Source organism: Sinohyriopsis cumingii, chromosome 10 (assembly GCF_028554795.1).
Source record: "Sinohyriopsis cumingii isolate HCF-2022 chromosome 10, ASM2855479v2, whole genome shotgun sequence".
NCBI classification, from domain to species: domain Eukaryota; kingdom Metazoa; phylum Mollusca; class Bivalvia; order Unionida; family Unionidae; genus Sinohyriopsis; species Sinohyriopsis cumingii.
In genome coordinates, this window is record NC_142970.1 from 108413300 (window position 1) to 108428092 (window position 14793).

Below are 14793 nucleotides of genomic sequence, written 5' to 3' on the forward strand. Positions count from 1 at the left end.
ACATACTGAATTGGGAATAATGAATAAATACAAAAACTCGGTGTGAATAAGGAACAAGTATTCAAATGTATGTGAAAATATTTGAATCGGGAATAAGTAACTGGTTACTTATTCCTTATTGAATCGAGAATAAAGAATAAGGTTGTAAGTAACCAACTTGATTTCGCTGATTGTATACCGATTCCTGCAACGTCTTCATTTTGTCGATTGGGTTACAAACCATCTTCTTCTTTGGTTATTCTGTTAAATGGCGCGAATTTTGTTTAGTTAGTTAATTGGATTATAGAGGCTTGCACACAGACGAGCATGTGCCTCCGGTTTATTCCAGCACCGCAGGATGATAATTGATCCCAAGAGAAGGAAACATGATGATAATTGATCCCGAGGGAAAGAAACATGATGATAATTGATCCCGAGGGAAGGAACAGGATGATAATTGATCCCGGTAAAGGAAACAGTGCCTCATCCCTCATGATGTTATGCCCTCAAAGAGTGTTGTTAATATAGCCGACAGCTAGCGAAACATGGTGTTTCATGCTAGCTGAAGGGAAGGCTGAACAAGTGGGAGTAGACTGAACACGCACTTATGTATAATATTTCTGTTTTACTTGATTGGATGAGTGGGAATAGTACCTATACTGACTCTCGTGATGTGTGTTATGTTGGAACACTTTAATGCGTGCATTGCACGCTTGAATTCGTGTCCGGCCGAGGCAAGGGAGGAAAAGTGCAGGGAAAGGCTGTTGTCTGTCCGCAGTAGGTGTCCGAAGGATCCAGGTGGGTGTCCGAAGGTAATTTTGAATTTTGAATTGCTCTTAATATTGCCAAAAGAGAAACGTAGAGTATTATGTGCTGTTTATTAACTGCTAGTTTAGAGTGGGTAAGAGAAACGAGGAGAGAAGCGAAATTTATGTAAAAAAATAATTTATTATTATTATATTTCTTTAATAATTTAAGGGATATTTGGTGATTAATAATAATAATAATAATAATAATGAGGACTTTGTATAGCGCCTAATCTTTAGAAGCTCTATGCACTTTACAACATTAGACAACACCTATAACATAAAAAACCCATGTATAATGATATGATTACAAAAACAAACACCATAAAATTAGAAAACATAAAAAAATATGCTGAAAATATTTAAGGTAGGAAACATTAAGTTTTAAGTTTGTTCTTGCAGATTAACTAGGGTTTTAAATGAGGAAGTGTGTATTGGTTTGTGTTAAGCGTTTTTTTTTTGTATGCTGAATTTCTCTGGTCACATAACTGTTTTACCTAACGGTTTGTTTTGATTTGATTGAGGGGGGTACATATATTTTTTGGATTAAGATGGGTTTCCTTGCAGAATTACTCACGTCGCTTAGACGGGTCAAATTCGCCCATTCTAATTTATTACCTAACAGTTTGTTTGGGTTTGATTGGGGATGGGTGTACAGATGTGTTATGGGTTAAGATGGGTTTCTTTCCTAAATTATTAAGGTCACTTAGACGGGTCACAGTCGCCCAGCCTAACTGTATTACCTAACGGCTTGTTTGGATTTGATGGGGGGGGGGGGGGGGCAGGTATTTTTTAGGTAAGACGGGTTTCTTTGCTGAATTACTCAGACGTCACTTAGACGCGTCAAAGTCGCCCGTCTTAATTGGTTACCTGACTATTTTATTTCGGGTTTGTTAGATCCTATTTTTAGTCATGTTTTTTTCAAGGTATTTTAACATGTTAAGATTTGTTAATTGTTTGTTAGGATTTGTTGAGTATATGAAGTCTGGATATTTATAGGGGGATCCAGTTTCTTTTTTGAGTCTTTGAAAGTTGTTTCTTGCTATCTGGAGTTTAGTGCAATCACTGAATACATGATCTAGGTTTTCTACAGTGTGACAATTGTGGCAGTTTATGTTTGCTGATTGAGGGCTTAAGTATTTACCAAACCTTCCTGCTAATCTTGGTTTCCCTATCCTTATGCGGTTAATGATTTTTTGGTCTACACTTTTACCCTTGGGTGATTTGATGGATCGATCTTGACTTTAGAGAATTTGTCTGCTTGTTCATTACCAGGGATTCCTTTATGCCATGGTACCCACATAAACGCTACTATTTGGTTCCTTGTGGATAATTCTTTGAACATATGGTAGGCCCTGGCAAGAAAGAGCTCTCTTGATCTAGTGTTGCGATTTTTAATTGAGTATATTACCCTTAAAGAGTCGCTAATAATGACAGCTTTTGGATGTTATTGTCAGTGATCCATCTGAGTGATTCAATAATTGCCCAGAAAGATGTGGTGTAAACAGAGCAATGGTCTGGTAGTCTGGTCCTTATTTGGATGTTATATTCAGGGATAACTATTGCAGCTGCTGTTCTTGGTATTTCAGTTGTTTTTGGATCCGTCTGTGTAGACTTCAGTGAATCCAGGGTAGGTGGTTTGAATGTCTTTTATGATAAGTGTTTTTATTTTGTTTTCTTGTTCCAATTTGTTTATGTATTCGGTGGCATTGGTGTTTGTCTTTTGGTTAGTTTGCAACAAAGGGGCTTGGTCAGTTGGTTTAGTGTATTCTTCCTGTTACTCAAGGATTGGGAGATTTTTCTTCAGCTCTAAGACCAGTTTGCCGCCTGGTACATTTAGAACTAGTTTTTGTTTGAAGGTAATATTGCATCTGTTTATGGCTATTTTAGTGGGGTGTGTATTTGGGTGGTTGGCTAATCGAATTGAGTATCTGAGGAGAATTTCTTGTCTTCTCATATTTAGAGGCATTTCCCCAGTGGGAACTTTAAGCTCGTCTAGTGAGGTAGAGGGAAGTGCGCCAGTGCACACGATTAGTGCTTTCTTTTGAATAGTTTCAAGTTTATGTAAGAGTGGTTGTTTTGCCGAGTTGTAAATTTGACAACCATAATCCAATTTGGATCTTACTAGAGATTTATAGGTTGTTATCAATGTTTCTTGTTTGGATCCCCATGTTGTTCCTTTAATATTTCTTAGTAAGTTTATATCCTTGCTGAAATTTTGTATAAGTTGGTCTGTGTGGTGGTTCAGTGTTAAGTGGTTCTCAGAAAACATACCTAGGAACCTTGCCACCTTTACATACTTAATTAAATGATCCTGAATGTAAAGGTTAGGGTACTCTAGTTTATAGTTTAGTTTGGGGAAGAAGATGATGACTACTATTTTTTCGTGCGAGATTTTAAACCCCCATTTATCTGCCCATGTCCCTATGTTATCTAAACTTTGTTGGATTTCTTTAATAAATGGTTTGCTGGCGAGGTTATCCGGCCTACAGATTCCGCTATCGTCGGCAAATTGCGATAGGTTAACTTTAGTGGTGGCTATATTTTGATTTAGGTCATCAATCATAAGATTGAAGATCGTAGTGCTAAGTACGCGAATGATAAACGCATACCTTTGTATTTGTCAACCACATACGTGACGTAAAGCATCCCTTACACTCACTTCACATAGTATCTACTATCCACTCAGAAGGGAAGGGTAAATAGACCAAATATACTATACAAAAAAACAATATCTACTATCTACACACGAGCAGGAGAAAAAACCACAATATCCACTATCCACACGAACGTACGCGAACGCATATAAACCCAAAATATACTATCAAAAACCGCAATATATATTATCTGCACACGGGAAGGAGAAAAAGAATTGAAATATTTACTATCCACACAAACGTACGCGAACGCAAACAAACCTCAAAATTTACTATCTACACAAACGTACGCGCACTCACACAAACACACACTCTACTATCCACACAAAGGTGGCCGAGCGCATACAAACAAACACACACACACACACACAGGGGAAAGAAGAAGAAAAAAAAAACCAAAATATACTATCAACACAGAAGGGAGGGACAACAAACCCCAAACATAATATCCACACAAACGAACGCGCACGCATACAAACATACATTCAACTATCTACACAAACACACTTTCTACTATCCACACGAACGAACGCACTCGCAAACAAACCCCCAAATCTGCTATCCTTACAAACGTACTCGAACACATACAAACACACACTATTATATCCACACAAACACACACACTCTGCTGTCCACACAGAAGGGAAGGGAAAAAACACACCCAACTATCCACTCAAACGAACGCGAACGCATACAAACACACACACACACACACCACAGAGGGAAGAAGAAAAAACAAACACAAATAAACTCTCTACACAATGACGTATGAGCATATAAACATACATTCATACACAAATACACACACCACAAGGGTAAGAAGAAAAAACAAACCCAAAATATACTATCCACACAAATGAAAGAGGAAAAAATATATATACTGTCCACACAAACGTACGCGCACGCATACAAAACCCAATTATAACATCCACGCACGGGAAGAAGAACAAATAAACCACATATACCATCTACACAAGTTACGCAAACGCATACACACACACCACAGGGTAAGAAGAAAAAACAAACCCAAATATAATATCCACAGAGTGGGAAGAGGAAAAAACAAACACAATATCTCCTATCCGTACAAACGTACGCGCACGTATACAAACCCCAAATTATACTATCAACACAAACATACGCGAACGCATACAAACACACACTCTACTATCTACACAAACACACACTCTGCTATTCACACAAACACACACTCTACTTTCCACACAAACACACTCGAACGCATACAAACACAATATATAATATCCACACAAGCACACAATCTACTATCCACACAAACGTACGTGCACGCGTATAAATCCCAAAATATACTATCCACGCACAGGAAGAAGAAAATAACAAACCCAAATATACTATCCACTCAACGTACGCGAACACACACACACACACACACACACCAGCGGGAAGAAGAAAACAACAAAACTAAATATAACATCAACACAACATACGCGAACGCAGTCAAACACACACACACACACCACAGGGGGAAGAAAACAAAAAACCCAGAATATACTATCCACTCATAGGGAAGAGGAAACAAAAACACAATATGTACTATCCACACAAGCGTACGCGCAAGTATACGAACCCCAAATATACTATCCACGAACGGGAAGAAGAAAAAAAACTAATATATACTATCAACACAAACGTACGCGAACGCATACAAACCCAAATATACTATCCACGCACGGGAAGAAGAAAGAAAAAACCCACAATATATACTATCCACACAAACGTACGAGCACGTAAACAAGCCCCAAATGTACCATCCACGTACGGGAAGTAGAAGAAAAACAACCCCAATATCTACTTTCCACACAAACGTACTTGAACGCATACAAACACACTCTAATATCCACACAAACGTACTCGAAAGCATGCAAACACCAAATATACCATCCAAACAACATACGCGAACGCATACAAACACACTCTACTATCCACACAGAAGGGAAGGGGAAAAAACACAATATCTACTATCCACACAAACGTACTTGAACGCATACAAACACAATATTTATCATCCACACAAGCACACAACTCTACTATCCACACAAACACACACTCTACTATCCGCACAAACGTACGCGCACAGATACAAACTCAAACATCTACTATCCACACAAACGTACGCGAACACATACAAACACTCACTCTACTATCCACACAAACACACACTCTACTATCCACATAAACGTACGCGCGCGCATACAAACCCATTATCTACCATCGACACACGTGAAGAAGAACAAAATAAAACAAAAATATACTAATTACACAGAAGGTAAAGGGGAAATCTCCTGAAAAAGTATAAAACTGTGTCTTGTCTGTCTTCGTGTCAAAAGTGAAATTCCCTGAACTATGGCTATATCTGCTGTCCCTGCTCACTCTTCCTCCACTTTCAAAGTCATCGACGAACACTTAGATCGTGCTAATTGGAAGGCCTTGTATCTTCGCCATCCCTTTAACATGTTAATTGTCGGACCTAGCGGTTCAAGCAAAATCGAATTCGTCAAATGTTTGATCTAACATAAACGTCATTTGATTGATCGTCCATCGTCCACCTCACGGACTCGCTTCATTGTTTTATATTCCATTACACGTACATCTAGAGCGTTATATAGTTTCCAATTGTATGTCCAGGAAGCAAGATGGTCTTAGATAAGTGAGCTTCATGGGACGCCCCCTCCCCTTCTCTCTCTCTCTCTCTCTCTCTCTCTCTCTCTCTCTCTCTCTCTCTTGGAAGCAAGGGTTTGAGAACGGAAAAAAGACGCCTTCGTAATCTTGGCTTATTGGCGCTGGTTCTCTGAATATTTCTATCAAACTCCATCTTATTCAGTTGCATTTTTGTTCCAATTTAGTGCTTGAAACTAAATAGGTGTTTGAATCATCCGGAATGATATTTATAATGCAACCTGTTTCACATTTGTGTCATAAAGCCATGGCTGGACATGGCGGATAATACGTTCAGTCATTTTATTGGTTGAAATTTATTATTTTACTCAGTGAACTAATTCACATCGTCAACTTAATCATCGATACATTCATATTGATCAAACAGCATACTTAGTTCATCCACAAACACATCTAATAAATAGAACCGACATCTGCTAAAAGAACGTATACTGGTTGTTTAAAATAAAATCTAGTACCTAACGCATGATGCTATTATTGGACACACGTGTGTTGCATTAGAAGTATTGTAATATTGAGAAATACAGTACTGCACGATTCTGGCAATGACATGGCAATTTTCTGAAATATAGAGCATTTGCACCTCGCCAACGATTTGTTCGGTTACACCCTAATTGACTGATGATAACCGTCTAATTTAATATCTTCTTCAACAACGTTATCGACTAGATGAGCCTCTGTAAGTGTTATCATGCGAGAATCATTGAAATATGTAGCAATGAATATAATTTATGGCGAACACATCTAATATTTAAATGTACAAAAGATGAAGTATTATCTGACGATGTCGTATTGTAGCTCTATGAATCAGACCAATCTTAAAATGGACAATGTGTTCGAGCTGGACTCAGCTCATTGTCACGGATAATATAAGAACTAGAACTGTCCATATTACAATATGTTCGAACTGGACTCAGCTCAATGTCACGGATAATGTAAGAACTAGAACTGTCTATATTACAATATCTTCGAAATGGACTCAGCTCAATGTCACGGATAATGTTTGAACTAAAACTATCCATTTTACAATATCTTCGAACTGGACTCAACTCTATGTCACGGATACTAAAAGAACTAGAACAGTCCGTATTACAGTATCTTCGAACTGGACTCAACTCAATAAAACGGATAATGTAAGAGCTAGAACTGTCCATATTGCAATATGTTTGAACTGGAATCAACTCAATGTAACGGATAATATAAGAACTAGAACTATCCATATTACACAAATGAACTAATTTTGTGATCACTTGATTTGCAACAATATTACGGCATAGATTAAATTCATTATATATCTGTTAATATTACTGGTAAGTTGTAAAAGCTCTGACAATTCAACATACAAGTTAAGAACTGTATACAAGGAAGCCAAATACTCATTTTTATAACAGCGTATTTATCTAATGTAATAAGGAGATTGATACACACAACATACAAGTTAAGAACTGCATACAAGGAAGCCAAATACTCATTTTTATAACAGCGTCTGTATCTAATGTAATAAGGAGATTGATAAATACAACATCAGTACAGTTTATCTTTTTCTTAGTAGGTACAACTCTAGCTATGTCAAATAAACGTAGGATGCTTATCCTATGTGAAATATTAGAACAAGGCAAAGTGTGCTTTATGATCTAACGTAAACGATGAGACGGACTTTGGCCCTTGCTTTAGCTCTTGAAAAGACTACAGTTCGTACAATGTAACATATCTAGGTCTAAAGTACAAAAACGAAGAAATGCAGAGTATTAATTCCGGAATGCGGGAAGAATGAATACATATGTACTGAAAGAGTGAAAAAGAACAAATAAAGACATGAATGTTAATTTGTCATAATGAGTTACTTAATCATTCTGCAGTGGAAATCGTATCTGATCTAATTAATATTTACAAACACTAACAAAAGGAGAGAGAAAAAGAACATTCGATAGTATGCAAATAAAAGATTGTGCATTTTCATGATTAAGTTGACATTAATTTTAAAAACAAAAACAACAAATAAAATTGGATTACCTCCCTTTGGTATTATAGTGCCATTCTACACTGATGCTAATTTGATGGTAAAATGCAATCTGAAAAAAATTTGTACTCTTTGATACCTATATTATGGTTAATGTATACATTCTGTGAGGAATGTGCATCATAGGTATAAATAACTGTCTCCAAATTCTCTATATGGTTACTTCTCGAACGATTGTAATTAAAATATATCATTTCGTCTTCTCCTCTTCTAACCTATTAAATCATGTGCAATTCTTCTGTATTGAGCGTGGGAGAAAACATTTGTAGGTTAAGGAATCACTAAGTAGGACCTCAATAAATTGTCCTACAAAAGCAAATCTATAGCGACAAATAGATCGCTTCCCTTGTGTACCTTTTAATGTGATTAGTACAAAACACACATTGAGATTCTTTGTGAGTAATACGTACATGAAATTTGGAACAGTTTGTTATCTGGCTATCACATTTATTCTTTCTAACATTTCTAGCGTGAATGATCCATAACATAAATGCTAAAGCCACTTTATTTGTTATGTAAGTCAGGTGAAGAACTCGTTTAAGTAAAAACAAAAAAAAACCCCCCAAACAAACAAAAAACGAAAACAAAACAAACATTAAATAAAAAATAAAAATAATTATAAAACATTTGTAGGGTAGCAAGAGGAAGTTTGGAAATTGAAACAAGAGTAGTTCGTTGATTGTGTGGATCGTATATACTTCATGCCCAGCAAGTTTCATATGTCCGTTGCAATGCATAGTATATTCTGTTATCCTCATACCTGCACGGTTATAGTTTGATTTGCCACTGTGCACATAGATTATTCCGTGGAATGCAAAATGCAGAGACCAAAGACGATACGGTCAAGGTCACTGGGAAACAAGTACGTACTACGGTGTCAGGGCAGTAACTTGTAATCTGGACACTTGACCACAATTGGATGACAAACACAAAATGTTTGATTCTTACGTTTTTTGAAAGGATACCTTTACTCTAACTTCCGTTCGTTTGCTTATAATGCAAGTATTTATAGACCAAAGATGTATAACTTATGCTGAATGTTTGTTATATGCAGTGTTCACGTTTGGGACTAGCATAAAACGGAGTATTTATTATTGATATGTGGTGTCAATTAAGGTGCTAACAATAGAAAAGTGGGTATTGATGTATTTTACTAAAGGTGCCCCTGTTAGTGCCGAAAAGAAAATGGGAATATTGACTTTTGTTTGTCGTGTCCAAGTTATGGCATACAATAAAAATGTAGCATGGCGGTTTTATGAGGTGTCTAAGTCAAGGTTGTATTGTATTTTTATATTTGCAGTGTCCATGTTAGGTCCTGATATATAAATGGACTTACATTATAACTAATGTATTTAATTTTGTCATCTCTTCATGGCATCACTGCGCCTTTAACTTCGTCCCAAGGGGTTGTAGACGTGTGAGGCAATAACGACACCAAGTTGTAGATCGCGATTACAGGATCAAAGACAGGTTCGTGAATGTACGCAAAGTGGTTGTAGGAGGTGTGGTAACAGACAGGCCCACGAGCTGATTACTGAGTGTATCAGAAGATAATTAATGAAATAAATTATTTTATCTTAGTTTATGCCATATTTAAACATATATATTTGCTCGATAATAATCTTAAGTGCAAAAAGTACATGTAGAGCAAACATTTGTTTATAATTCGCTTATCTGTTTGCCTTTCGTCTTGTCAACTGAGATAAGCGCTATAAGCTCGAAGTTACGTTTATCTACCCAACGTAAGCGCTTAAGTCAAAATATCTTTTTCCCTGTGCTTGCTCGTTATTTTAAATTTACAAGAACGAATATTGGTCATATATTTCGTCCGGAATAAACTCAGTATTTTAAGTTTTTTGTCCTAGAAGGTATCAGGGAAGAAATTAACAGTCATATGCACACACATACACATTAGAATATCTGTAAAGAATGTGTGAATACATCAGCTTCCTTTCAATGAATTCTACACAAGATATATATTTCTCCTTGTTTTGTTCTTCTTTATAAATAAAAAACGTTTATTGACATAGTCCAACCAAAATAGGAAATATAACTTCAAAACGGTCCATCTCACTTAAAAATATGTGACTAGAACACCCATTTCCTAATACTGCTAGTAAGAACACCTATTTCCTAATACTACTAGTAAGAACATCCATTTCCTAATACTACAAGTAAGAATACCCATTTCCTAATACTACAAGTAAGAACACCCATTTCCTAATACTACTAGTAAGAACATCCATTTCCTAATATTATTAGTAAGAACACCATTTCCTAATACTACTGGTAAGAACACCCATTTCCTAATACTACTAGTAAGATCATCCATTTCCTAATACTACTAGTAAGAACACCCATTTCCTAATACTACTAGTAAGACCACCCATTTCCTAATACTACTAGTAAGAACACCCATTTCCTAATACTACTAGTAAGACCACCCATTTCCTAATACTACTAGTAAGAACACCCATTTCCTAATACTACTAGTAAGACCTCCCATTTCCTAATACTACTAGTATTAACACCCATTTCCTAATACCACTAGTATTAACACCCATTTCCTAATACTACTAGTAAGCAATAGTACAAATAGATCATCAGTACTAAGTCTGCAGGTAATAAACGAGTGTGACATTAAATTTGAAAATATTTTCGTTTCCAAAACATTAGTAAAGCAAGCAAGTTGATAATGATGATAGTTGCTGAACGGTTTATGTAACAATACAATCGGGGCAAGTTGATAATGGTGATAGTTGCTGAAAGGTTTATGTATTATTACATTCTAAAGATCTTGATACAGAAGTATCTCTTTCTAATCTTTAATATGAGCCTTACATACTGGCAGGTTCTATTAAAATCAACTGGAGGTGTTAATTTATTTTGTTTTATAACACGTATCGTTTTAGAAGCAGTAGCTACAAGCTGAGAGAGAGAGAGAGAGAGAGAGAGAGAGAGAGAGAGAGAGAGAGAGAGAGAGAGAGAGAGAAAGAGAGAGAGAGAGAGATGCCACATCATAATAAAATAAATGACTAGACATTTTTGTGAATGTGAATCAAGCTTTTAAGTAATAACGGATGGACGGACCAATGGATGGACTGACGTATGTGGTAATACATTTTTACTTGTAGAATATATTGATGTAAATATTGTTTGCTTGCTTTTGATGTTATTACTAAAAATACATGTATTTTAATTTACAATAATCTTCCTAAATGAAATCAGTACATATGCATCATATATTTATGTAATTCGCGTATCTGTTTGTCATTGGATAAGTCAGCTAAGATAAGTCTTATCAAATGTAACTAGGGCATCAACTTTTATCTAACCCATCGTGCATATTTAAATCAACATAACTTCATCACTGTGCATGGTCGATATTTTACATTTGCCCGATGAATATTTATCATCTATATAGTCAGAAATAAAATCTAGAAATTGGAACGAAGAAATTTTAACGCAAACATACACATGCATACGTCTAAGAATTTGCTTGTCATATATCTCATCCAAATGTTTGTCGAGAAGAAATCTCACGGAAATTGTGGTTGACGTTTTATGATAAATGTCGAGCTCGATTGTCCACAAGTTTGTACATTATCAAGGACCATGACTATAAAAACATACAAACTTGCATCATGTGTTCGTCGTCGAATTCATCTAAGCTCCTGGCACGACAAAAAAAAACAAATGTGGTTAAAGTAGTAAATGTGAAAGCTAGACGTTCATAACGTTGTACGTTCTTAATGCCTCTGTTAAAACGAATAAGGGAATAATTCCAAGAAATATGATCATCCTGTGTTCATCAACAAACTAAACTGAAGACGAATCCTAATATCAATTTGGTATCAATATAATTATAAAGGTGAATGCTGGAGCGATCAAAAGGCGTACAGACGGATGTACGTACAGCAACCACGTCTCGCCTTAGCCGCAAGACGAGAGACAGATTCGTAATCGAAGAGCGCGAGTACGATACCTGTGCTGTCCAGCCTGGGTCGGTTATCCTTTGGAAAGATACTTAGCTTCCATTTCATGGCCGTGATATAGACATCTGTGTATCAAAATCGCATTAAAATAATCATATACAGCCATGAAAATTCATTAGTCACTTATCTCCTGATTAGAGTGGAACTACGTACAAATTTTGTGAGTTCCATGTAGCTAACAAATAGATATTGATAATTTTAGATTCGTTTTAGGTTTTCAATTCAGTAATTTTGTGTGCTGCATTTTTACTGAAAAAAGTTGCATGGTTATCAATAGTACTAAATTTATTAGCTTACGGGTTGACAATTTTACTAATTTTTTGTAACTTTTGTTCCCAAATGTCTTGAAAAATCAGACAAAAGTCAAAAGAACGCACTTCTGCAAGATAAATGCAGATTTCGACTTCTGTTGGTAATGGAGTTGTAACATCTATCATCTTTACTTCCTTTTAAAATGATTAATTTGTTAATAATTTTAAATATCTTAATGACTTAATATCCTTCCTTGATTTTATAACAAATTACATTATTATTATTATTATTATTATTATTATTATTATTATCTTGCTGTTGCTCTGCTGCAGTTGTCAGTGTCGCAAAAATATAATGCTTCGTCAAATTCACTCAGTCAGTTTGATACGTGGCTTCACTGTGAAAAATTGGAATGGAACCACTTTCAAAGTAAAATTTATAAACAATAGATTATAATAAGAACACAATTACAGTTATTATTAGTATTGTTATTATTATCATTATTATTATGATTATTATTATTGTTGTTGTTATAAACGTGAAAATTCTTATCAATTATATTAATTTATCAGTTACATAATCCGCATCGGCGGCATAAACAAAGGTATAAGAACATAGCAAATAAAATGAACACCTTCGACTACGGCGAAATTGCTGCTAAAATTACTAGCATGGAAAGAATGGCTAATTTTCGATTATGTTAACGATGGTTAATGTGACGGCTATTTTGAACATTTTTGAGATTATTATTAGAATCAACCACTATTATCGGATTTAATTATTTCGGTGATGAAAGTGTTTGGTAATGTTAATGATTTTCAAGGAAAAGCAGCAGTACAAATTCTAAATTTTTAAAGATTGATAAACTTCACAAGTTGCCCTCTCCTCCTCTACCCACCTTGACGAAATACCACACTAGCTTTAACTACGTGCCGTCTTTAACCTTAGGTGCCATATTGAATCATTTGTTTTCTTTGCTTTAGGAACTGGTTTTGCAGAGATACCTGGCCCGAGGCTGATCCTGGACTTTTCGGAAATCTTGCAAAATTCGTGCTACAGCTTCTGCTGCCAACTTTTCAATAAATCGTTAGATAAACGTTCATAACATACATAATTTAAAGAATGTTTCCTTTACAGTGTAAGTGTGTGTGTGTGTGTATATATATATATATATATATATATATATATATATATATATATATATATATATATATGCGTGTGACAGAGTGAATATAAGTGTTTCTGTGAATATAAATGGGTGTGTATTGTTATGTATATTTAATTTTATTTGTCCATGACAGATGGTTCTGAATAACGAAATAAAGATAGTGAGTGAATATAACTAGTATTCATGTACATCAATTAAAAAATAATGATTTCTTCAACATTTTGGCTGAAAATGCCATGCTGAACATAACAACGTGAGATATAAATAGTTTGTAATACAAACGACAATTATTTTCGTGAGGTTAAAGTCTATCTTTACAATGTTCTCATTTCAAAATTTCAATCATGCGCAGCTCGTGCTGAACGGGCAACACAGAAAGTGAATAAGACTACAATATTAATATTTCCAAAAGTAGGATCAACTGACAAAGTAACACAGAAACAAAGAGAAGCAGCAAATGTGAGCGAAACAATATCTAACCCAAAGGAGGAGAAAATACCTAACACGGTTCCCAGAAAAAGAATGTCCCCCCATAGAGAAAATAAGAATATAACAGAAAATTAAATAAGAAAAATTGGGACGCCGGGAGAAACAAACAAGAAAATGAAATGTGACGCAAAGAAAAAAACAATACAAAAGCAGAAGGAAACAGGAGCGAGAGAAACAGCCTTAAACCAAACTGAGGCGCAACCTACAAACATAATAGAAATATTCGATCCGAACGAGGAGGAAGAAACGAATAAGAAAACCAGTGATGGTGCAATAATAACAGACAATATACTACATAATAAGGGGGCTGAGGAAACAATAAACATTAGCGTAAGTGAAAAGGCTAACTCAGCATGAGGAGGGAGGACAAGTCATAAATGAAAAAAATATGCTATGAAGCCAGAGAACCGGACCAACTACTAGAAAAACCAGCAGAAGCGATGGAAGGGCAAACTAATCGGGAAATCTAAATAACATACAAGGAGGAAAAACAATGTCAAAGCCAGAGAGGCACCTACAAATCTAACCGATAACACAACTAGTCAAGAAAAGCAGACGCAGATACCACAAATCGAGCACACATCAACACTTCAAGGCGTGGAAGAACAGAAGAAGCAAAAACAAAGAAAAGGAAAACCAAGTACTATGACGCAATGGAAACAAACAACCAATTAGATAACGAAGTAAAAATAACCCCTGAGGTTGGAACCCT

At 35.6% G+C, this 14793-nt stretch overlaps 1 long non-coding RNA gene across 1 annotated transcript; it reads left to right on the top strand.

The window, feature by feature from the left end:
• The first annotated feature begins 312 nt into the window (after positions 1-312).
• On the top strand, positions 313-13521 carry LOC149790811 (uncharacterized). The gene is made up of 2 exons (XR_016423911.1): positions 313-791; positions 13408-13521. It is a non-coding gene; the product is annotated as an uncharacterized LOC149790811 (long non-coding RNA).
• Positions 13522-14793: the final 1272 nt, after the last annotated feature.